Source organism: Acinonyx jubatus, chromosome A3, assembly GCF_027475565.1.
Source record: "Acinonyx jubatus isolate Ajub_Pintada_27869175 chromosome A3, VMU_Ajub_asm_v1.0, whole genome shotgun sequence".
Taxonomy (NCBI): domain Eukaryota; kingdom Metazoa; phylum Chordata; class Mammalia; order Carnivora; family Felidae; genus Acinonyx; species Acinonyx jubatus.
The window spans coordinates 16,054,681-16,077,648 of NC_069388.1; the positions used below are offsets into that span (position 1 = coordinate 16,054,681).

Genomic DNA, 22,968 nt, shown 5'->3' on the forward strand with positions numbered 1-22,968 from the left:
AGAGAGAGGGAGACACAGAATCCGAAGCAGGCTCCAGGCTCTGAGCTGTCAGCATAGAGTCCAACGCGGGGCTTGAACGCATGAATCGCCAAGATCACGACCTGAGCCAAAGTTGGATGCTTTGCTGACTGAGCCACACAGGTGCCCCCTGAGAGTTTCTTTAGTAAGAATTTAACACGTGTTTTTTAATTGTACAGGTATCTGAATTAGTATCACTATGATTTTCTGTTAATGCTGTGGTTACCAAGTTACATAGACCTTGAGAGGTTTGCCCTAACCCTGTTTTCCCCACAAGCTCTGTTGATTTTAGGAATTTGCAGGTTTTGTAGAACTAACTGTGTCTCTCATAGAATAGCAGAAACATCTGTATTTACTAAGTATCTGCTATGTGCCAGGCACTGCAGAACACAGATTTCATGGTGAGTAATACAGGCACGGTCCCTGCCCTATGCAGCTGACGGTCTTGTGGCGGAGACAGGCATCAATCAATTCCACACCCAAATCAGTATGCAGTCACAATGGTGATGAGCACTGAAAGGGAAGCCACGGACCACTGTGAGCTTGTGCAATGCAGGCTGGGGCTATGTAGTGGCCCCAGTTAGAAGGTTAGTGGGGAGGAGGGAGGAGGGCTGGAAAGATGAGCTTAGAAAGCCAGGAAGGGGCCAGGCTGGGTAGGACCTTGAATGCCAGGTGAAGATATTTGGACTTCATCCTGAGGGTCACAAAGAACCCAGAAATATTTTAGGAAGATCAGTGACTTCAATTTTAGAAAGGCCAGCTTGCTTGCTATGTGGCAGGTGGCAGGTGAGAAGTCACATAATCACTACTCAGATTCGGATAATGGAACGTAAGAGATGGCTGTGAGAGATGCCAAGGGCAGATCTGGGATTTGGGACTGGTCATGGTGGGTGGTCCAGGATGACAACAGATCACTAATGATATTCATGGGCTGGTCACATGAGAGAAGAGACGTGTCCAACCAGGTAGGAAGGAGTGGTCAGCTGTGGGCAGGCTGAGCTTGGACCCAGCATCCAAGTGGGGTTTCCAGGTGGGGATGGTCGACTACATGGTCTGGTATTTAGAGGTGGGGACCAACAGGTACCCAGAGAGAGGCACCCACTCACCATGGGGGAGAATCAGGCCAAGAGGGAGGGGTGTGAGAAGGGGTGTCTGAACAGGAGTTCCAGTCACATTGAGGAAGCAGAACAGGAAGGCATTTCAGGAAGAAAGGAGTGGCCCCTAAATGTCAAGGACGATAGAAGCAGCACGTACCTGATGGATTTGGCAATTTGGAGGCCACCAGGGTCCCGAAGCAGAGCAGTTTTGTAGTTGGGGGGAGGCAGAAGCCAGAGTGAATGGCAGGGGAGGAAATATGACCACGGTTGATGACCCCTCCTGGGAGCTTCACTGGGACCATCAGGAGAGAAACCGGACAGTGGCAGGGTCCAAGGATGACCTTCTACTTAGATGCTAAGGGGAAGCACAGAAATGCCCCCTTGGAGACCTGAACCGCAGAACTGAGGGGCCACAGCACCACTATGCATGCCTCTTTCTGGCCACATGCTCATCTTTGGTCTTAAGTGAGCCTCTTAACAAGCCCTGTGAGGTAGATGCTGCTGTGCCCACTTTACAGATGAGCACGTGGAGTCCCAGAGCAGTAACATCAATTGCTCCCTGATCCCCACCCGAATCTGCCAGTCTGAGCTCTTTTCACTACTGAGGGTGGAGGGGTGCAGCCCAGGCTGGGCCGGGCCTCACCAACAGAGCATCTGAGAGGGAACGGCTCTGTTATCACCACACGGGGAGTCGGCACAGCAGGTCTGTCTTATTCTGACTACAACTGAGCTCTCCTCTGTGAAGAACTGGGGCGGGGGCAGAGTGTCAGGGAGCTACTAGGACTGGGGGTACACTGGGGCCCAGGCAGTGACGAAGCTGGGGGTAGATCACACACGGTGAGGGCTTGGTCCTACAGACTCTGGAGAGCCTGGGTGGCCATGAGCAGCGGATGGCCCAGCAGGTTTCCTGTTCTCAGGGCAAGAGGCCAGAGATAGGGTCAGGAGGCACCTGGGGCAGACGTCATGGACAGGAGAGAGCTGAGGAGGTGGAGCCAGCGCCCACGGTCAAAGGGAGCTGATAACCACAATGACCTGCCCAGACCGGGAACCCCCCCTCTTCCCGAATTTGATCTTCAGTTCCTATTTCGAAAAGGGCCTGATGCCTGTGCCAGCAGCCCTAGGGCTGAGCCACATTCTGCAAGGATGCACTTGGTTATCTGACAGCCAGCCTTTGCCTCTCCATCTGAGCGGTGGGAAGGGTGTATTTTATTTCCTTATCTTGTCTGCCTACCACACTGGAATGGAAGCTCCATGGATCAGGACTGTCATCTGCTCAGGGCTTGAGAGAATGCCTGGTACACAGTAAGGGCTCAATAAAAGGTTCTAGAATGAATGAACAAGCGCATGAGTGAACCCAATGAAATGAAGCTGAGAAATTCCACTGGCCTTGCTCAAAGTCTCACAACTTTAAGGACAGGAGCCAGGGTTTGGGACCAGAAAGGGGCTTGTTTCCTTTCCAGCAATAGCTCCCTGTGGACAGATGCCCCTTTCGAATGACCAGTCCAGCCCCCACCCCCACCCCCACCCCAGGCCACTGCCAGGGACTCTGCCCTTCCCACATCCTCAGCACCCTCCAGGGATGGGGCAGCTGTGACGCCCTGCTGGCCCAGTGCCATGTGCCTGGCAACCCAGTTTATCTCTCTAGCCCCTACTCATTCTTCAGGATTTAGCTCAAATGTCACCACCTCCAGGAGGGCTTCAACTGGCTCTCTCACCTAAACCAGGGCCCCCCGTGGACTGCCTCTCACGGCACCTTGTTAGTTTTTTCATTGGCCTTGTCATGGTTGGGATAATACTTTCGCTGCCGGTGTGCATGATTCTGGCTCTGTGCTCCAGCCATGAAGGTGGGGACCGGGTTGCTTTGCTCAGGGTGGTTCCCCCGATGTCTAGCCCCAGGCCTGACACACAGCAGGTACTAAGGAAATGTGGAGGGAATGAGCCAGGTAGGCCTGGGTGCTTCCCAAGCTCCAGGCCAGCCCAGTAGACACCCGGCCCCTGAGTGGGAACTGCTTCTGCCCCTCCCCCTCTAACACCAGAGACTCCACGCCTTCGCCTTCCGGGGCTCCTGTTCCTTCAAGCCTTGTCTGCTCCCCAGTGGCAGATCTGCCTCTTTGCCTTTGCTTATGCTGTTCCTCTGTTTCTCCAAGTCTGGAGACTGGCTGAAGTCAGATGGTCCTGGTGTGCTCAGGTTGAGAAGACCTTAACCTGAATGACCTGAATGACCTTGACCAGCCACTTCACCTTCTGGGCTTCCTCAATGGGAGGACTCTAAATGCAGTAGAAGAATCACATCTGCGTTTCAGAAAGCTATACTAGCTGCCCCTGTGGGAGTGAACCGGCTCATGAATGAACCAGATGGGGAGAGACAGAGGCAGGGAGACCAGCTCAGAGGCTTCTGAGCCAGCCCAGGCCATGACAGGGGAGGTCTGAGCTAGGATGGGGCAGTAGGCCCAAGGCAGGGGCAGTGGAGGTGGGAGTCACTCAGGAGGTAGGCTCTGCGTGGCTCAGAGATTCCTGGCAGGTGGCTGGGACCCACAGGAGAGGGAAGCACAAGGAGAGTGAAGGGTTACTCACCCCTCCTGAACACTGAACATTCTACATTCTGAATTAGCACACGTGCTAATTAAAACCATCTTTCCAAAGAATTTATTATAGGATATTCCAAGCTAATTATAAATTCTCTGTAGCTGATCCTGAGCAGTTTGCTAATGCGGTGTTGAAATCTCTTTGGCCACCCTCGTTTAAATTATTCATCAGGCCCTGCAACAGTTGTGAACTGTAATTTAAACAGTCAGCTCATGAATATTCAATTAACACAACAAACACTGGCGTGTTTTACTGCCTTGCCGCTCAATATTTTGTATCCTCATCCGTGTTTACATGTTTTTATGAACTCTCGAGAAATGCGTTGCCTGTTGAAAGTCCCTGGTTAAGCCAAGATTGAAATGCCTGGGAGGGGCTGGAGGCGGGAGGCAAAGCTTCTGATACCCCTTCTCAGAAAAGTTGCAGGTGGTCAAGCTGGAAGGGTCCGAGGAGGGGAGGCCCAGCGAGGGCAAGGACTGGCCCTCAGGTAACAGTGCATCCAAGGCACAGACAGGGCTCAGAGTTCTGGTGCAACTCCCACTGCCACGGCTGCTACAAAGTAATTGGGAAAGGGGGGTAGGGGCATCTGGCTGTGAGACAATGTTAGGAACAGAGGAAGCCTGGCATTCTTTGGTGCCCAGCCTCTTAAAGGCAACAGCCAACTGTTGCCAAAGTGGCTCAGGGACACAGGCTGTTTTAGAATCCAGGCTGGCTCCACCCTTAAAGATCAGAGTTCCTGCCCTTCCAGGACCCGGTCACAGGACTATGTGCCCTTCACTCTGGCATGAGTTTTAGGGCCCCCACAGCCTGTATATAGTTTTGAAGTCGCCACAAATGGCTCCTCATCTATTCTCACATCTCTCCCATGAGGCAGGCACCATGATGACTCCCATTTTTACAGATAAGACTGAGGCTCAGAGGACGAAGCAGTCTGCCTGGGGTAAAGCTCTCTTCTCCTCCCTCTCTGAGACCACACCTTCAGAAAAACACTTCCACAATGCAGGAGGAACCCATCCCAAGACAGTGTGACAGTACAGAAATGTCAGAAAAAGCCCAGATGCCAACAGAACATTGTTTATGTTCACAATGAAACATCCACACAACGGACTGTTATGCAGGCACTAAAAATACGGGCACGACCTAGAATTATGGACATGGAAACACATCCATTAGCTACTCCTATAGAAAATCGTCAGGCCACACAACAGCTCTAACAGAACAGGCTAAAAAGTACAGGAAAAGGCCCCATACTATATCTTGTTTATGTAAATGATATTCATATGATGTTCAAAGATATGACTGAAAAGATACCCAACCAGCAAATAGTTAGGTTAATAATAGTTACTTGCGGATAGTACAGTTTAATGACCTTTTATTTCTTCTTTGTATTTGTGTTTAATTTTTCTTTTACAGTGAACATGTGTCATTTTTATAAAAATCAACACAGCTCTGTTTTTGGAAGATGTAGAGGATGTAAGAAGGCCTCACTTCAAAATGTATAGGATACAGCCAAAGCCATACTCAGAAAAAATGCACAGCCATAAACTTTTTTATCATTACATAATAAAAGTAAATGAACTAAAGAATCTAAAATGACAAATTTAAACATCTAAAGAAAGGAAGAAGAAGGAATTAATAGATAAAAAAGGGGAGGGGTGTCCAGGTAGCTCAGTCGGTTAAGTGTCTGACTTTAGCTCAGGTCATGATCTCATGGTTTGTAGGTTCAAGCCCCGCGTCTGGCTCTGTACTGACAGCTTGGAGCCTGCTTTGGATTCTGTGTCTCCCTCTCTCTCTGCCCCTCCCCCACTCACACTCTGTCTCTCTGTTAAAAATAAGTAAACATTAAAAAAAATTTTTTTAAGGGAGAAATGGATGCGTTAAGAAAAAAGGTAAGTAACAGAATTGAAATGTAACTCTGATGGTTGGTTCTCTAAATAAAATGAGTGAAATTGGATAAACTAGTAACATGGATGAACCTCCCATAAAGAAGAACATGAAAAAAGAGCAAAACTACAATATACAACTTTAGGAATATGAATGGGACATAATTACAGGTACAAAGACTATAAAAATTATAAGACTACTACTAAATGTAATTCAGCGGTAATAGCTGTGTAGATCTTAGTGTAATGAACTATTCATTTTATGAAGATGGTATAGCCTTGATAATGGTTATATAGATTATAGTTATAACCTGTGTTTCAATACAGAAATATGAGAAAGCTATCTTGTATAAAGAAAACTACAGATCTATTCACTATAAAAAATGTTAAATAAAAACCTTAAGTAAAATAATAGTGCTTTAAATTTAGCCTCATATGAAAAAAATATATGTGTATGTATGTTCAAATATATATGTATACATGAATATCACAACCAAGTAGAATATATTAATACTGGGGAATCTATGAATAAAATGCATCACCCCAGTATACTAAGGAAGAAAAACCACATGATCATCTCAATTCATACTTAACAGGCATTTGATACATGGAGCGGTCTTGTACAACCAGCTGAAACAAGAAGAAAAGGCCCAAGGACAACTTACACATGGGTCAGTTACCCACATGGGTACCAGCCAAAAAGTGGGCGGGGAACCCCATTTGAGCAACGTACACGGTGGGCCTTGAAAAAGAACAGAGCCGAAAGATGTTCCCCACAGCTGGGGCTGTGAGCCCTGAATCCTATCACCTACTTTGTGTGGAAGGAGGAGCCCCCCACCGTGACACTAAGTCGATTCTCATTATTCACGGTAGTTAGTTTCTGAATTAGCGAATGTTGAACAGTTGTCTTTCTAGAGGAAAGACAGGGATAGGTTCCTGCAAGCCTCTGGTCACACTGTTTTCATCTGCTGACCCATATATAACCTTATGCGTGTTCCCGTTTTAAAACACCGTATTTGATATTGTTGACTCATTAGGAATTCAAGGCACCATAAGTCATACCTGAACACACCTATTTTCTCCGTGAGGCCTATCTTGAGTTGAGAAGCACCAGACAGCACTTCAGCACTGTGCTTGGGGACCACTTTAAACAGTGAAATAAGCCACAAAATGCAAAAAACGTGGCTCCGCACAGACTGCAGAACAGATTCTTGTGTAGAGTATGAGGGCTGAGACTAGAAGGCAGAGCATCCGTTGCCTTGTTCGACCTCAGCTGGGAATGTGCACATGGGGATGACATGAATTTTTTGCTGTTTTGTGCATGTCCACAGATGACTACGAACACCCCGTGAATATTGATTTTGGGGTTATAAAAAATTTTGAGCTAGTAGATGAAGTGGCAAATGGAGAAATCTGCCAATAATGGGGATGGATTATATACAGATTCATAGCAGCAGCTAAGGGCCTGGCTGTCTGGTCAGGGGTCTAGAAGGAAGAGAAATGTGACCTTGGAGGCAAGCTGGTCTCGGGGAGAGGTATATGGATGGAGATACAAGAGTGAGCACGAAGTGTGATCTTTGAATCACGTTTTGCCAACCAGAAGGCATTCATCATAGAAGAAGCACTGAATAATCAAGTGGATGAAATGGCTCAGCCCATTGCCACTAGCCAGCCATTATCATCAACCACCCCCCAATGGCACCAAGCACATGGATCTAATAGCCAAGGTGGCAAAGATGGAGGCTGTTCATGGGTCCAATGACATGAACTCCCCCTTCAGGGTCAATTTAGCTGCTGCTGCCTCTGAATATCCACCCTGTCAACAATAGAGACCAATGCTGAGACCCAACATGGCACCACTCCTTGAGGAGAATGACCAGCCCTTGGATGCAAAGTTTACCACACTGGGCCCCCTCTATCACGCAAGAGCCAGCAGTTAGTCCTCTCAAGGATAGATATTCTGGGCATGGTTTGCCTCTATCAGCAGAACTCCAGCCAGCACTGCTCTCTGAAGACTGACAGAAAGACTCACCCAGAGGCATGGAATCCCACATGGCGTACTATGCAACCAGGGGGTCCACTTCAGGGAATGGACCCCTGTCATGGGGGGTCTACTGGCCATATCACATGTCCCACCAGCCCGAAGCTGGCTCACAGAATGCCTCACAGAATGCTGGAATGACCTTCTAAAGGTGCAAAGTGTTAGCCTGAAAACACTGAAGGGATGGGGTCCTGTCTTTCTTGATGTGGTATGTGCATCAGATCTGGGACCTCCATATGGTTCCATGAAGAATACATGGGTTCAGGAACCAAGGGGAAGAAGCAGAAGTGGCCCTACTCATTATCACTCCAAGAGACTCACTGGGGCATCTTGTGCTTCCTGACAGCAGTTCTGGGTTCTGCTGGGTTGGAGGACCTGGTCTCCCAATGGGGCGTGTTCTTGCCAGAGGACACAGCAGCTATGTCTGCTGTCATAGAAGCCTTTGGGCTTCTTATGTCTAAGGACTGGCAGGTGAGAAGAGGGCTCACCATCAGGGCAGGGGAATCAGTCCTGATGGGCAGGAGGAACAAGGGTGGCTGTGACCCAGTGGGGGCAGGGAGTGTAATACACATGTAACCCAGGGGACCCACCTGGATGCGTCCTGCCACCCCCTTTCCCATTGCAACTGTGAAGGGACAGGTGTGACAAACTTGAACAAGTGCCAAAGACTCAGACTTTTCCAGAGGCCGTAAGACACATAAGCCACCAGCTCCATCAAGGTGATAGCTGAGGGAGAGGGAAAGTGTAATTTGTTCCATTAAGTGTCCTTCGGGAAAAGGGACCCAGGGAACCATGGATCAGATCTGTGTGGCACAAGGGGTGGATTGTGGTGGGCCATGGAAACGCACTGGTCAGCCCTTCTGCTTTGGGAATCGCAATGCTGAGAGCCCCAGCCACTGCTCCTCTGGCTCCACGAACGTGCTCTCACCAGGGCCACCCCCAGTCAATGACTAAGCACACTGGGGATACCAAGGCAGGACCCTCTGGTGAGACAAGGAGCTCCTCCAGTGAGCGACTTTGGTTTGGGGACCCCCCCACTGGCCTGGCCAAACCTTTCTGGGAACTGCACACTGTCCAAGACTCTTCATACTCAAGGCTCCTCCTTCCTCCCCTCTTTCTGCAGGCATCAGGCCTGCATTGTGGTCTGAAATTCCCCCCACCTCCCACCATCTCTTTCTCCCTCTCAATAAATCTCTTACCTGCCTAATCCTGTCTAGTGCTGCTTCTTGGTGGATTCAAACAAATGCAACCAGAATCCCTCTTTGAGAGAAAACTGTACTTAACTTGTATTGAGAAACACACCATGACCTGCTCAGGGTAGAGGGTGTCCCCAGAGATGCTCATTTCAAATGAAAGGGGCCCTAAACTAACTTCTAAGGAAGTCAGGTGCTAGTAATGGAGGAACCTTCATTCAGCTGACCTCAGAGGATCTGTAGACCTTGGGAGAGATGCAGAGGCTAAGGGGAACACAGCGGGAGACAGAACAGAGGGGAGCCTGACACTGAACTTGCCATGTGGGCAGGGATAAGAGAGAGAGGTCATCAGAGTGTCAGTGTGGCCAAAAAGGGGACTTGGCAGCATAGACATGTGCAGCTGTCTGTGGTGGGTGCCCCCCCCCCCGTAACACCCCCAGGCAGCCAACTTTGTCCACCAATACTTGGGCAGGTGGATTTCTTGGGTTCCAGAAAGGATACAGAGTTCTCCGTGTGGGTTGGCGGGGAAGAAAAACAGAGGCAGCTCATCACAAAGTGCTTAGAGACTAATATCATTGTTATGGCTACCATGCTGAGCATTTTATAAGCATTATAGCATTTAATTATCAAAACAACTCCATACGGTAAGAATTATTAACATATCCACTTTACACATTAGAAAACTAAAGTTCAGAGGGGGTGGGTAGCTTGCTCAACACAGCAAGCAGCTGGAAGAACTCAGGTTTAAATCCATTTCCCTTGAGGTCTAAAGCCAGTGATATCAATTCTGGCAAAGTGCTGATCCCCTTCCAGCATGGCAGTGGGCACAGAGACATGATGTGAGTGTCTAGGCCAAGGGGCCACAGCAGAGGCTAAGCCCCTATTCCCAGAAGATAGTTTTGTCTCCAGTATCATTGGCCACTGGTCACCTGCACCGTGAACACCTTCGTGGGTGGCAGGCTTCCACCATATGCTGGGGACACAGTGAGCCTGTTCCCTACTCCTTTTAGGGTTATGGGAAGATACAGTTCCAATTTAGTATGACCAAAGTCACAATGGTGAGGACATGCAGAGAAGGCTACAGCCAATTTGCTGGCTGGAATTCTGCTTCTCCTTAGCAGGCACACAGCAAGTAAGAATATGTCAAGTTCACAAGGCAGGTGAAAGGGAACAAGGAGGAGGGGTCTTATGTGCAAAGGCAAAGGGGCCCAAGGTCTGGGGTTCCCAAGGGAGAGGAAGAGTCCTGCGGGATGGGGGAGTGACCATTTTGGCTGATCCACTGGGCCCTGGATGTCCGGTGGGGGCCCTACACTTTGTCACCTTTGGCCAAGGCCCCATTCTTCTTGTCCAGCTGCTGCCAGTGCTGCAGGTGTCTAGCTTTAGTCTGTTTGTCTGACTGCCCACACTCCATCCTTTCATGATCTCCAAGAACAGGCTCCACTGATTGCCCCACACCTGGTACACAGGCACAGTCCCCCATAAGCAGCTGGCAGAACCCTCCCTCCCGGTCCTACAGAGGTCCCGGTGACCTCCCCTGCCCTGAGTTTCCCTTCTTTTCCCTACTGCCTTTTGTTCCTAATTCTGGGCCACTCCTGGTGCACAATTACCCATTAACCTCACAAGGATAAGACAGTTTACAATCTAAGGAGAGCTGGCCTGGAGTCCTTCAGATCCTAGGCTGGGGATGGTCCTCATGCCCAAGGGTCTGTTTCAAGGCCTGTGCCAATGGGAGGCATAAGGTGATGAGAAGAGTCTGGAGCCACTGGCAGAGGTGTGGATTCTCTGGTTTCTCTGGGGGATAAGGTTTGCAACTGTCACCAGTGTGATAAAATCCTCAAGGCAAACTGACATATGAGTGACGGTTCTGTGTACCCTAAAAACATGCAGAACCTGGGCCCCCGCTGAGGATGGTGGCAATCCAGTGGTGCTCAGCAGGATCAGAATCCCCCGGAGGGCTGGTGAAACACAGGTTGAGGGTCTAGGGTGGGGCCTGAGAGTCTGCACCTGTAACACATTCCCAGGTGATGTTGATCCTACCAGGAACTCATTTTAGACACAGATGCTGCCCGAGCCCCCACCAGATGGATTCCTGGGTGTGCCAGCTGTCAAAGGTTCACAGTTGCCCTCTTCTCTCAGAACTGTCCTTGATCAGCAGGAGTCGTCTTGCCTAGGAAGCTCTGCACAAGTCCCACCCCCATCCTAGCCTGTGACCAATGACTGACTCACACCTCACCCAAGGGCACAAATGCTGGCAACTCTGTGGTCTGATTCACGCTTGAGAGTTCCCTGTGGGACCAGGCGGACCTCCCTCTAATGCGGATCTGGACAGCACCTCCTCACAACAACCCCATCAGGAAACTGTGGTCCAGACAGGTCAAGTGGCCTGGCTGAGGTCACACAACTGGTTACACGTGCAGATGTCTGACCCCAGAGCACTCTCTCCCAAGCCCCTAGGCTCCTTGACCTGTGGCTCTGACCCGCAACTCCAGTGACAACAACCCCTTGCAGGGCCCATGCAGGACACATTTCAGAGATGCTCTCTATACCTACATCCTCTCTCCTCGACTCCCTGTGGCAATGTGGGGTTTGCCCACTCAACATATGAAGAATGTGAGGCCGGGAGGAAAGTGGCTGGCCTTACGTAATCCATTAGTGGTGGCAGAGGTAGGACGGGAACCTGGGTTTCCTCATCCCAGGTCTCTCGTCAGTTTCTGGGGTGACAGGGAAAACTCACAATGGCTTATTTGGGAGAGACTCTTCAAGGCTCCAGCATCCCAGGCCCATGGCTCCATGTGACAGGCTCAGCCCAATGACAGGCTCCAACTACTCACCCCAAAGTTCCTTTCCTTTGACCTTGCTACCAAGAGTTTGGAGAAAGAGCCCCGGGGGCCATTTTTGTCCCTCTTACTAGCTCTGTCTCAGGTGACAGCTCTGACCACCCCTCACTGGCTGGACTGACAGGGGTGAGAGTCCTGCCCCCAGTTCAGAGGTGCAGGGTGGGGGCTGGGGGCTGGGGTCAGGAATGCTTCTGTACAATGTTGAGGGCACAAGATACTTGGGGTCAAGAGAACAAGGTTCCCATCATGCCTCCTCCACTTCCTGGCTGTGTGTCTTCAGACAAGCCACTTGCCTTCAGAGTCTCAGGTACACATCTGTAAAATGAGGATAATTCCATCTCCCGCCAAGGTTAGATGAGACAAGGTGGATTTTACTGTGAGATGGAATAAGCTATTGGGACCCCATCTGGCTTCCTCGCCACCTATGACGTAGGCAGCGCTCTACAGTTTGTGACACCGTTTACACAGGCAGCATTTGCTGTTCATTCATTCATTCATTCAGTCCACAAACCCATATGAGACACTGCTGCAACCCACACATAAAGCTAAGCACCAGAAGCATTTTATTAGCACATTTGACCCTAACCACCACCCTGTTGGGTAAATAGCATCAGCTCCACCCTACTTGAGGCTCAGAGAGGGAGAATAATGCCCCCACACCACCCAGCAGGGCAGAACAGGGACCTTGGGAATCCAGGCTCCCATGATGCACTATTGCTTGGACACCAGGAGGCAGCATCACAGCCGCGGCCACAGCCCATCCCCACTGGTGAGCGGAAATCTCCCACGGACACTCCTCGAGGTGCTCTTGGCCCCTCGGCTTCAATAGAGCACCGAAGCTCTCCTCTGGAGCCTTAATATTTAGATGAGTTTTATTTGTCTTGCTGCCTTTTCTAAAGACTCTGAGTTCTAAATGGACAAAGCCACAAGACGAGAGAAAGAGCGCAGGAGACTGACTTTTTATTATCCAGCTGGAGCAGGGGGAAAATGACTCCAATAGATCTCAAGTTTTATGTGCTCCAGACACTCTGCGGAGCCGGAGATGGCTTCTGAGCAATGCCGACGGTACATTAAAAGCTCATTTTCCCAAACATGGTACTGAATATGCACTCAGAGGAAAGGGCCATTATGCCGGGTAATGCTGCAGCTGTGGCTGACGGATGCTGCTGGGACTTTCCCTGAACTCTCCCTCACGACTTGGAGCAGGTCTCAGGGCGAGAGGTAGTCTGCCAAGCTTGGCATTTTGCCCAGAATGGAAGTTAAATGTCTGGCCCTTGCACTGTTTGCGGCCAGAGGGTCATGGCTCCAATTAGGAGCCCGGCAGTGGGTGGAGAGGGTGGGCACCAGAGGCTACCTGGGCAATCATAAGACATCACAAACTGTTTTGCGAATCCCAGCAGAAACGGTGGTGACTGGGTCTGAACAAGGAAGTTTGAAGAGGTGTGAAATTTCCTTTTCCCAGGCTTCTGCTGCTTTTCTCCGGCCCCTGAGGCCCACCTCCAAGGCCACCTCTTCCAGGAAGCCTTCTCTGCTACTACTCTCCTCTGAACTCCTCGGGATTCATGTGTTCCTTGTTCCAAGCTAGCATTTCATACTTCATGCTGTGCTTACTTATGAACATGAATGGCCTGGCTCAGAGTCGAATAGATGAAGTGGGTCTCAGTCCTGACTGGCTCACTCCCTTGCTCATTCTTCATTCACTCACTCATCTGAAGGGTATTCAGGTTAGATACTAGAATACCCAGGAGTCAGCCTGCCAGGGTTCAAATCTTGGGGCCATCATTGATAGTTGTGTGGCCAAGTGATTTGTCTCTCTAAGCCTCTGCTTTTTCATCTGTAAAGGAGCAACAATAAGAATACCTCCTTCTTGGGGTGAAGGACCAAATGAGATGACAAATATAAAGGGCTTAAGTGGGTGCCAGGCACATATAAGTGCTAAATAAATGTTAGCAGACTACAGTTAGAGGTAATTCAGCCACTCGTTTAGGAAAAGTTTGCCAAGAGGATACGGGGTCCAACAAGATGTGGTCCTCACTCTCCAAAGGCCAAGACAAGGAATCTGTGACCACAGTGAATGTGGACAACAGTGCTCTGAGGGGCTGGCCACCAGGGTTCTGTTCTTGGAGACACTCTGCCTCAGAAAGCTGCCAGCTGCTGCCTGGAAAGCGGGTTATAAGCCTAAAGTGAGAGCTGTAGAGAGAGCCAGGTGGACACCAACCTAAAATCATGGCTGCTGTTACCTGGCCCCTCCTCCACGTTATGAGCCCCCCAGGGCATCTTTGAGTCCTCCGTGGCTTAGGTACCAACAGCTCTGCAGGCAACCCCCATTCACCTGTACACAGCCAGAAGGGTGCAGAGAGCACTGAGTTTGGAGCCAGAGGCGCAGGTTCAAGTCTCGCTCCCCCTTTCTTCTCACTGCATGACCTTGGACAAGCCATCTCTCTTCTCCCATTCATTCAGTCAATTAACAGATGTTGAGGGTTATCCACTAAGGTAGGCCCTTTGCCAGATGCCGGTGCCAGAGGAAGGCCTAAGCACAGACCCAGCCTCCAGGCCGTCCCAGGCTGGTAGCACAGACAGCTGCCTGTATCCATGAACTCAGACTGACCTCACCTTTATTTAAACTTTTCATATACTGCTCAACATAGTTTTTTGTGGTAATTTTGATTAAAAAAAAATACTGCAGTAAGATACTGTTTATCTTGATCACTGAGTTTTTTGGCCCTCTCTTAAATTTTTAGATGGAGGCAAATGCCCCACTCTCCTCGCCCTACTCCCAGCCCAGAGGGTCCAGACAGCCTCAGAGAGAAGATAACTTCTGAGCTGGGTCCTAACACAGGAAAAGGAGTTGAGCAGGTTGACAGGGGGGAAGAGCCTTCCAAACAGAAGAAACAGCATGCAGTGGTCCTCAACAAGGGTTGATTTTATGCCCCGGGGGACATTTGGCACCCACTGGAGGCATTTTTTATTGTGATTTTGACTGACAGAGAGCTCCCAGAGGCCAGGAATAGTGGGTGGAGGCCAGGGACACTGCTGGACATCCTACAAGGCACAGGGCAGCCCCCACCACAGAGAGCCTTCCTGCCCCAGGTGTCAGTGGTGCTAGGTTGAGAAACCCAATGCTAATGAATGGACGTGTGAGACATCGTGGCATCATGCTACCTTGGGCTAGTTGCTTGGCCTCTCTACGTCTCAGTTTCTGCAGCTGAAAAATAGGGGTAATAACGGGTTGCTGGGAGGAAGCAATGGGACCAATCTGTACACAGCAGGTATTCAATAAATGCTTAAGCCCCCACCTTTTCCCCTTTGAACACATCTCAAACTTTAGCGCAAACAGCTCTCCGAAGAGACAGCACCCCCAGGTTCCAAAGGAAACTGGGACACAGAAAAGAACACATTCTGTTCTTTTCCGACCTTTCTTTTAGTGAAAACCACAAGTCTTATCTCTCAACCAACGGGAGTCTGCTCGCAGAGAACTAGCCTGTGTGTTGGCTTATCACTGGCCTGAGTTTTCACAGGGAGTGAATTTTTATGACCGAGTTATAAACCTTTGCAAAAACCATTTTTAAACTAAAAAACGCTGACAGGTTCTTAACTACTATAGCTGCTAAATTAAGCATGAGGGATGGGGTGGGCGGGGGGAGAGCGCAAAAGGAAAACAAAAGTGCCCTAAAAGAGTTAGTGGAGGTAAAATAATGTTCATTAAAAATAGAAAAACAAACACACAAAAAAATCTTTTGTGTTCAACTTCACACTCGTACATCATAATGTTCCAGTAAAAGGCCATTTCCCCCTGAGATAATAAAAGAATTGAATTTTTCCTTATCGGTCATCTATTTTTCTAGCTGAAGCTATTACTCCCGCTCTGGGGTTGCTAGGCAACAAGAAATATTAATAGCAGCTTTTATTAGCTTAGCTTTTGCAGCCGAGTACCAGAATGAGAAAATGGGAAACATAAATGTGTTACATAAATCTTTCAACCTTTCAGAGCTGGTGTTAGTCTCTGTTTTCATAATGATTTATTGAAGTGATGGTTCATTTATGAGAAAAAGGAGTGCAGGATAAGAAAACGGAGCAGTCCCCTGCAGGAGTGTTTGAAAATAAATAATTATAGCAGGAGAGCAAAAGCTGTTTAAAGCCATTTTTCTGAGTTTTATAAAATGTAAAAAGACATATTTCTTTTGCTTACTGCCTCTGAAAAACAGGGGGCGGGAGTCTCATCCACACTCTGCTGAATATAAAGAAACCTCTGGGCGTCTGGTTACCCCCACTTATGGATCCTCAGAGGCCCATTTCAAAGACCAGCACCCCCATTCCCATCCCCCGAGGGGAATTAGACAAAAACATGGCACCCAGGAAAAACCCAAGCTGGGGTATCCCCGTGAGCCCCCTGTTTTTACTGAGATGGATCCTGCTCCCCGTCAAGCATCCCAGAAAAGTTGGGTTTAGGGTCCTCGCCTTCTTTTTTCTGTCTTTATTTTTATTTCTTTTAGAGACAGAGTGTGAGTGAGGGAGAGGGGCAGAGGGAGAGAGAGAATCCCAAGCAGGCTCCATGCTCAGTGTGGAGCTGGACGCAGGGCTTTGATCCCATGACCCTGGGATCATGACCTGAGCCAAAATCAAGAGTTAGACACCCAGCCGACTGAGCCATTCAGGCTAGGGGCCCTGCCTTCTTGGCAGGTAGTGGGACTGTCAATTTGCAGTTGCTTTTAAGCTCTGAGCCCCAACTGAGGTCCCAGTGGAGGTAACATGCTTTCCTCCAGCCCACTCTTGAGCTGGGGCCCTCTCCCTACCCACTCCACTTGAGCTTCTGACCTGCCTTTCCCAACACCCAACGCTGGGCCCGGCCCCTTGCAGGTGAGCCAGCCTGACTACTTACTGCCCCAACAAAGCCGACCCCCTAACAGCTCAGGCTGGACAGAGACGAGGCTGAAGCCACCCAAACTCCACCAGCAAAATTAATAGAGTAGCTCACATTTATTATGAATGCCCAATGTGTGCCAGGCACTGAGCTGAGCACTTTTCCTACATCTGATCATTAAATCTTCACAAGTTCCTACAAGGCAAGTAACATTCCCTCCATTTTACAGATGAGGAAACTGAGCCTCATAGAGGATTAACCTCTTGGTCTGAGTTGCAGGGTAAAAGGTAACAAATAGTGAAGCTGGGTTTTGAACTTGGGTCAACTTAACTCCAGAGCCCATGCTCCTAACTAGTAGGTGATACTAAACGTCAAGAAAACAAAAGCACCTAAGCCAAACAAAACACTATCATGACAGATTTCAAAAACAGCCACAAATTCCTGCCCTCCCTGCATCCACACCTTTCTGCAGTGTGACACTGATATTTCTCCCTTCAAGAAGAGGGGCCGATTTCTTCACTCCTGGAATCTAGGCATGGCCATATGCCTTGCTGTGGCCAGTGGGACATCAGCAAACGTGATGCAAGCGGAGGTTTGAAAAGTGATTCGGGGCACCTGGGTGGCTCAGTTGGTTAAGAGTCCGACTTTGGCTCAGGTCATGATCTTGAGCTACGTGAGTTCGAGCGCTGCATCGGGCTCTGTGCTGACAGCTCAGAGCCTGGAGCCTGCTTTGGATTCCGTGTCTCCCTCTCTCTCTGCCCCTCCCCTACTCGCACTCTGTATGTCTCTCTCTCAAAAATAAATAAACATTAAAAAAGAAAAAAAAAAAGAAATGTAGTTGCACCTGGGGCCTGTCCTTCCTTGATGCTGTTGGGAACCCTGTGGCCATTGCCATGTAAACAGGCCCGGCCACTATGGGATGAGAGACCACTGGCCCCAGCTGGTATCAGGCCAACCGCCAGGATGTGAACAAGGTCGCCCTAGACCAGGCCGTCCCAGCCAAGCTGTACCCTGGCCCCAGGAATCAGACAAGCTAGTCCAGATAACAGACCTACCGACCCACAGAATCACAAGAAATAGTAAAAGTTCATTGTTTGCTTCAAGCTTGTTACATAGCAAAAACTAACTGATACAATCATAAGCCAAAACAAACAAAAAAATAAATGCATTAAGGGCAACAAAATGAATAGTCTGATTGGTGGTCTTTACTGCCCACTGTGGCTCAGTAATCCAGACAAGGGTGGGGGGGCGGTGTCTTTGGTCCTTTTTTCTCAGACTGAGGAGGGGAATCCCCTGCATCTCAGCTTGTGAGAATCAAATAGAGGTAGACCAAATCTCCTGGGGGAGGAGGAATAAGGCAGGGAAGGGAGGAGAGAGAGAGAGGAGATTGGAGGGGAAGAGCAGAGAACAGGAAGAGAAGGCTATAGGTGTTAGGATGCATATCAAGGACCTCCCAGAGTCAATACAGACTTTGCCCCAGTCCCCAGGCCCTAACCCAGAGCTGCAGGCTCTCTCATGGGAACCACCTCTAAACAAGGGGGAGAAGTGGAAACTAAGAATGCCCAGCTCCCTCCCCAGCAGCCTACCCCAGGATACTAGTCTGGAAAGACCTTTCACTTGGCATGGGGTCCCTGAACCATGGCCCCTAGCCCACTCTGTGTGGGAGAAGGACCAGTCCTACCAAGATGCTTTGGGACAGGGACATAGAACACAAAGTGTCTAAAACTACCAGTCTAGCACCCAGGATTTTAATCCAAGTTGGTAAGATCTGAGGCTCCTGGGCCAGTGACATGTGTGGTGGTGGTAGTGGAGGGTCCATACAACCTCAAACCCATATACTTGTTCAATGTGTCCTAGCAGACAGAGCAATTATTCCCATTTTCCTGTTGGTGAGTTCACCAGAGCTGGAATCTCAATCCCCATTCAATAGATGGGAAAACTGAGGTTGGGAGAGACAGTAATTGTCAAAGGCCCCAGAAACAGTAAACAACAGTCAACTCTGGAAGAGAACGCTTGAATGACACTTGTATGCCACGCCTGTGCTGAGGACCAAGACTGGACCACTCAGCTCCAGTGACCCCCAGGGCTCGGCTTAGGGAAACCCCACATTTCCCAAATCACCAGAACCCATGGCTGGGGCGGGGAAAACTTTGCCAGAACTCATTTTCCATCAGACCCATCTCCACCCACTCAAGACTCTCCCACAACTCTCTCTGGTCTCACAGAAGGTGCAGGTTCCCCAGGACTTGTCTGGCAGCATCTAGCATTGGCCCTTCCCAGAAGAATTCCTCTCCTGGGTGTCCCAGGACCGTAAGCTTGAACATTTCCCAAGGACGACTCCAAAATAAATTATTTCAGACTTAACAGAGGCCGCTTAATAAATTCCACTCTTCCAGTTTCTTTGGGTATTTTAGAAACTGATTTATACATACAATATCTCTCTCAAAATGAGACAATCAACACAGGATAAAATTATTGAGTTATGAAAATAGGGGTCAGATGGAGGTGCAGTGCTTTAAATTAAACTGGCAAAATGTATCTTTCATACTAAATTGACTCTTTTTGTCTTGGAAATGAATGTTTAATCAGTTAAGACGCTGAAGTCGAGTGAGAAGCTTTAAGCATATTTAATTTTGTAAAAGGGGCCCAATTCCAATACTGCACAGGATTCCTGCCAGTAGCCAGACCTTAAAAGCGGAAAAGCCGGGCAGCCACGCACATCAGGAGGCCACCAGGCCAGGGTGGGGGACCAGAAGGAATCGGCGGCCTCTGGACCAGAGCCAAAAGGGCTGGGCATAAACGAGATGGCTGTCAAATGCTCTGGCCTCAACCACATCTCCAGGAACAACATCCTTGATGCATCTCAACCTGTCCAAATAGCATCTGTGACCTCCTGCCCATCGGAACACCTGTGCCGCCTGCGGCCCTGCAGCCCAGCTGCTCCATCTCTCAGGCACCTGGTGAAACTGAGAGGTGCATGGGAGCAGACACAACTGGGCTGGAATTCTGGGTTTGTTTCTCAACAACTGTGTGACATTCATTCATTCATTCATTCATTCATTCATTCATACAGTGTTTGTAGAAGCTGCTATGTGTCAGCTCATCACTTCCTAAAGGTGCCTCTTCTGGGCACACATAGCAGAAACAGAGTCTTCACCTGTCTCTCTACCTGCTCCAGGAGTTCCTCAAGGGCATCTTGTAGGGGCGGCTGGGTGGCTCTGTCGCTTGAGCATCTGACTCTTGGTTTCTGCTGTCACGATCTCACGGTTCATGGGCTCAAGCCCTGTGTTGGGCTCTGTGCTGCCAGCATGGAGCCTGTTTGAGAATCTCTCTCTCTCTCTCTCTCTCTCTCTCTCTCTCTCTTTCTCTCTCTCTCTGCTCCTCCCCTACTCATGCTCTCTCTCTCAAAATAAATAATAAACATATATTTACATATATGTTTATACCTATGGTATGCATATATTTACATATATAAACATATATATTTACATATATTATTACATATATACATATGTATGCATATGTAATATGTAATATACATATACATATGTAACATACATATATTTTACATATATTTACATACATTATATATGTGTGTGCATAAAGGGCGTCTTGTAGACCCAGGGCTCAGACAATGCCTGGTGCTTAGTAGGCTCTCAATAAAGGCTGCTGCATGGTCGATCACCATACCACAGGCTGAAAACAGCTCCCTAAAAATGTCAGGTCCTAATCCCTGGAAGGTGTATTTGGGAAAAAATCTGCAGGTGTGATTAGGTAAAGCTCTTGAGATGGAGGGATTATCCTAGATTATTCCTAAATGCTATCACAAGTGTCCTTATGAGAAAGGCAGAGGAGACTATACTGACATAAGAGAAGGCCATGTGAAGACAGGCCAGAGGTTCGAGTGTTGTGGCCACAAGCCAAGGATGGCCAGCAACCTTCAGAAGCAAGAAGCAGCACGGGATGGAATCTCCCCAGAGCTTCCAGAGGAAACTCACCCCTCCAGACACCTTGAGGTTGGCCCAGTGACACTGATTTCAACCTGTAGCCTCCAGAGCTGTGAGAGAATCACTTTCTGGTTGTTTTAAGCCATCATGTTTGTGACAATTTGTTAGAGCAGCCACAGGAAACCAATACAATCACCTGCCTGCTCCAAGCCTCCGTTTCCTTATTGTAATGCAGCACTCGGTTCTTGGGAGCAGTGTGTGAGCAGTTTGTAAAGCCCTCTGCACCATGCTTGACACCTAGCAGGTGGCGAAGCAAATTCCAGCCCCACCCTCAGTGTGCACGTCCATATGCACACAGACACACACCTGCGTCCTACAGCTCAGACAAATTTTAAAAACTTGTCTCTAAGGGCGCCTTGTCTCTCTTCACCAGACAGTCCCGACAGATGGACCTGTGCTTACCGAGTTTCCCATTTGCTCCGGTAGCCCTCCCCTGGATAAGAAAGTTTAGCTTATCTTTCATTACATAACAAGGGAATATAAAACTCAGCAAACCCTTGAAAACTAATGAAAGAATTCAAGCTATCTGAATTTGTGAAGCATCTTTAACATGAGCTAGTTTTAAAGAAATATGGAAAATGACTCAAAGTGTCTATTTGAAATGAGCCCAACCAAAACATATCCTAGGAGGAAGGATCAGAAGATCATTTTTGATTAACAGACAGCATTCTTTGTAATTATTAGAGCTACTGTAATCAAGTGGCCCTACAAAAGTACCTGAGAGTATCTGCAATCTGTTCCTTTAGGTAAGGGAGGTTCACGGAAAACATTGCCATTTGGTTCCGGTGGGAATTCATTGTTATTACTACTACTACTACTAATAAATATTCCCTGATCGCTTGCTCTCTGCCAGGCATTTGCTAAGACTGCACACATTATCTCAGATACACTTCACTACAGTCTTGAGGTGGGTACTGTTATGATTCCAAGACAAGGGAATGAAGCTCGGGAGGTGGAGCCAGGATCTAAGGCAGGTCTGTGAGACTCTGGAGCCCACACGCTAGCCACTAACCCGCTGTCTCCCCTGTCCACCACCCCAGAGGCCCGCAGCACTGCGGCCCAGGACTACAGCCATACTCACCCCTGCATTCACAGCCCTTCCTAGGGCACATGCCAGAGGCGTCTGCGGGCCCTGCCCTTGCTTGTGTTACCATAATTCCCCAAAAGAGATGGTCTGGAGTAGTGATGCCTTGTGAGCAATCAGCCGCGCAGGCAGCTAAGGCACAGCATTCTAAAAAAGTGGAATTAAAAGCATATGGCTCTGGCATCCTGAGGTCTCTTAGAGAAGAGGAAACCAAGGACCTGCATTATTGATGGGCCCCAAAGAAAAGCATTCCTCAAAAAATGGAGGATCCATTTCCACTGAGCACTTGAGTCAGACCCTGAACGTTACAAGATGTGGAGCTTGAGTTGGCTGCCTCCCTCTCCCCTCTGCCTCTCCCTCCTTTTACTTCTCACCTGGATTCAAAGAAGAAAAAAATGTGATGTAGTTTACAACAATACATAGAGGATACCAGCTTTTTTTTTTTTTAAGCAAGAAGATTTGGTGATAATAAGAGTAAGGAATAAATAAAACACAGTCAAGACTGTTAGAATACACACTGCATGCCCAAAGGTCCCGGGCATCAGCTAGAATTGGGCCAAACACGTGGCTGTGGCCTCTGAGTATCCCCTGCAGAGACGAAAGTGATCCACCCAATACCAAGTGATTCTGATAGGAAATCAACTATGAAGTCCCTTCTCCACTGCCACTGCTGAGTTTGTGACCCAAGCTGACAATATCGAAGATTGTTCCTCCTGGACACAATGCTTGGTCCAGCCATGCTCTGTCGTGGTCCCTCCCACCTCCCTCCAGAAGACCCAGACTGCCACTTGCCAGAGATGTCAGGGAAGATGTTGGTTACCAGCAGCCACCATGCCTGCTGTGTGTAAATGGGCATAAGATAGGGACCTGATGACACTACTGGGGTTTCTGGATCCAGCCATGCCTGAAACCCCATGTCCACCCCTGGATATTTCAGACTTTTTTGCGTAAGCTAGTTTGAGATTGGTCCCTGTCACTTAGAAATGAACTTAAGAGTTGTGACTAGTATATAATACTAACTGTGAAGGAAAAAAGCAGAAACTAAACAGGAATCATAGTTACTCAGGAGAAGTACTACAATTCCCTTAAGGGTCTTTTTCTATTATACAAGCAATGCTGTGCTAGTTTTCTATAGATCTTGATTGTTCAAATCCACCATTATGCTAAGAAATCATACATTTTCTTATCATGGGATTCAGGACCCTTGTGGTCCAGGCCCTGCTAGCTCTTTCACCTCCTCTTTTTCTCTTGCTCCAAGTCCTTTGTCTCCAGCCCTATAAAGAAAATGAACCACGTGCTGTCTCCAAGCAAGACGCGAACCCTCCTGCCTGTTACTTTTGTACATGCTGTTCTCCCAACCTGGA

The 22,968-nt window shown here is 48.7% G+C and overlaps 1 protein-coding gene across 3 annotated transcripts in view; it reads right to left on the reverse strand.

Annotated features, from left to right (window-relative positions):
* The window catches only part of TOX2 (TOX high mobility group box family member 2), a 134,674-nt gene that overhangs the window by 24,261 nt on the left and 87,445 nt on the right, over nt 1-22,968 (reverse strand). The window lies entirely within an intron of this gene.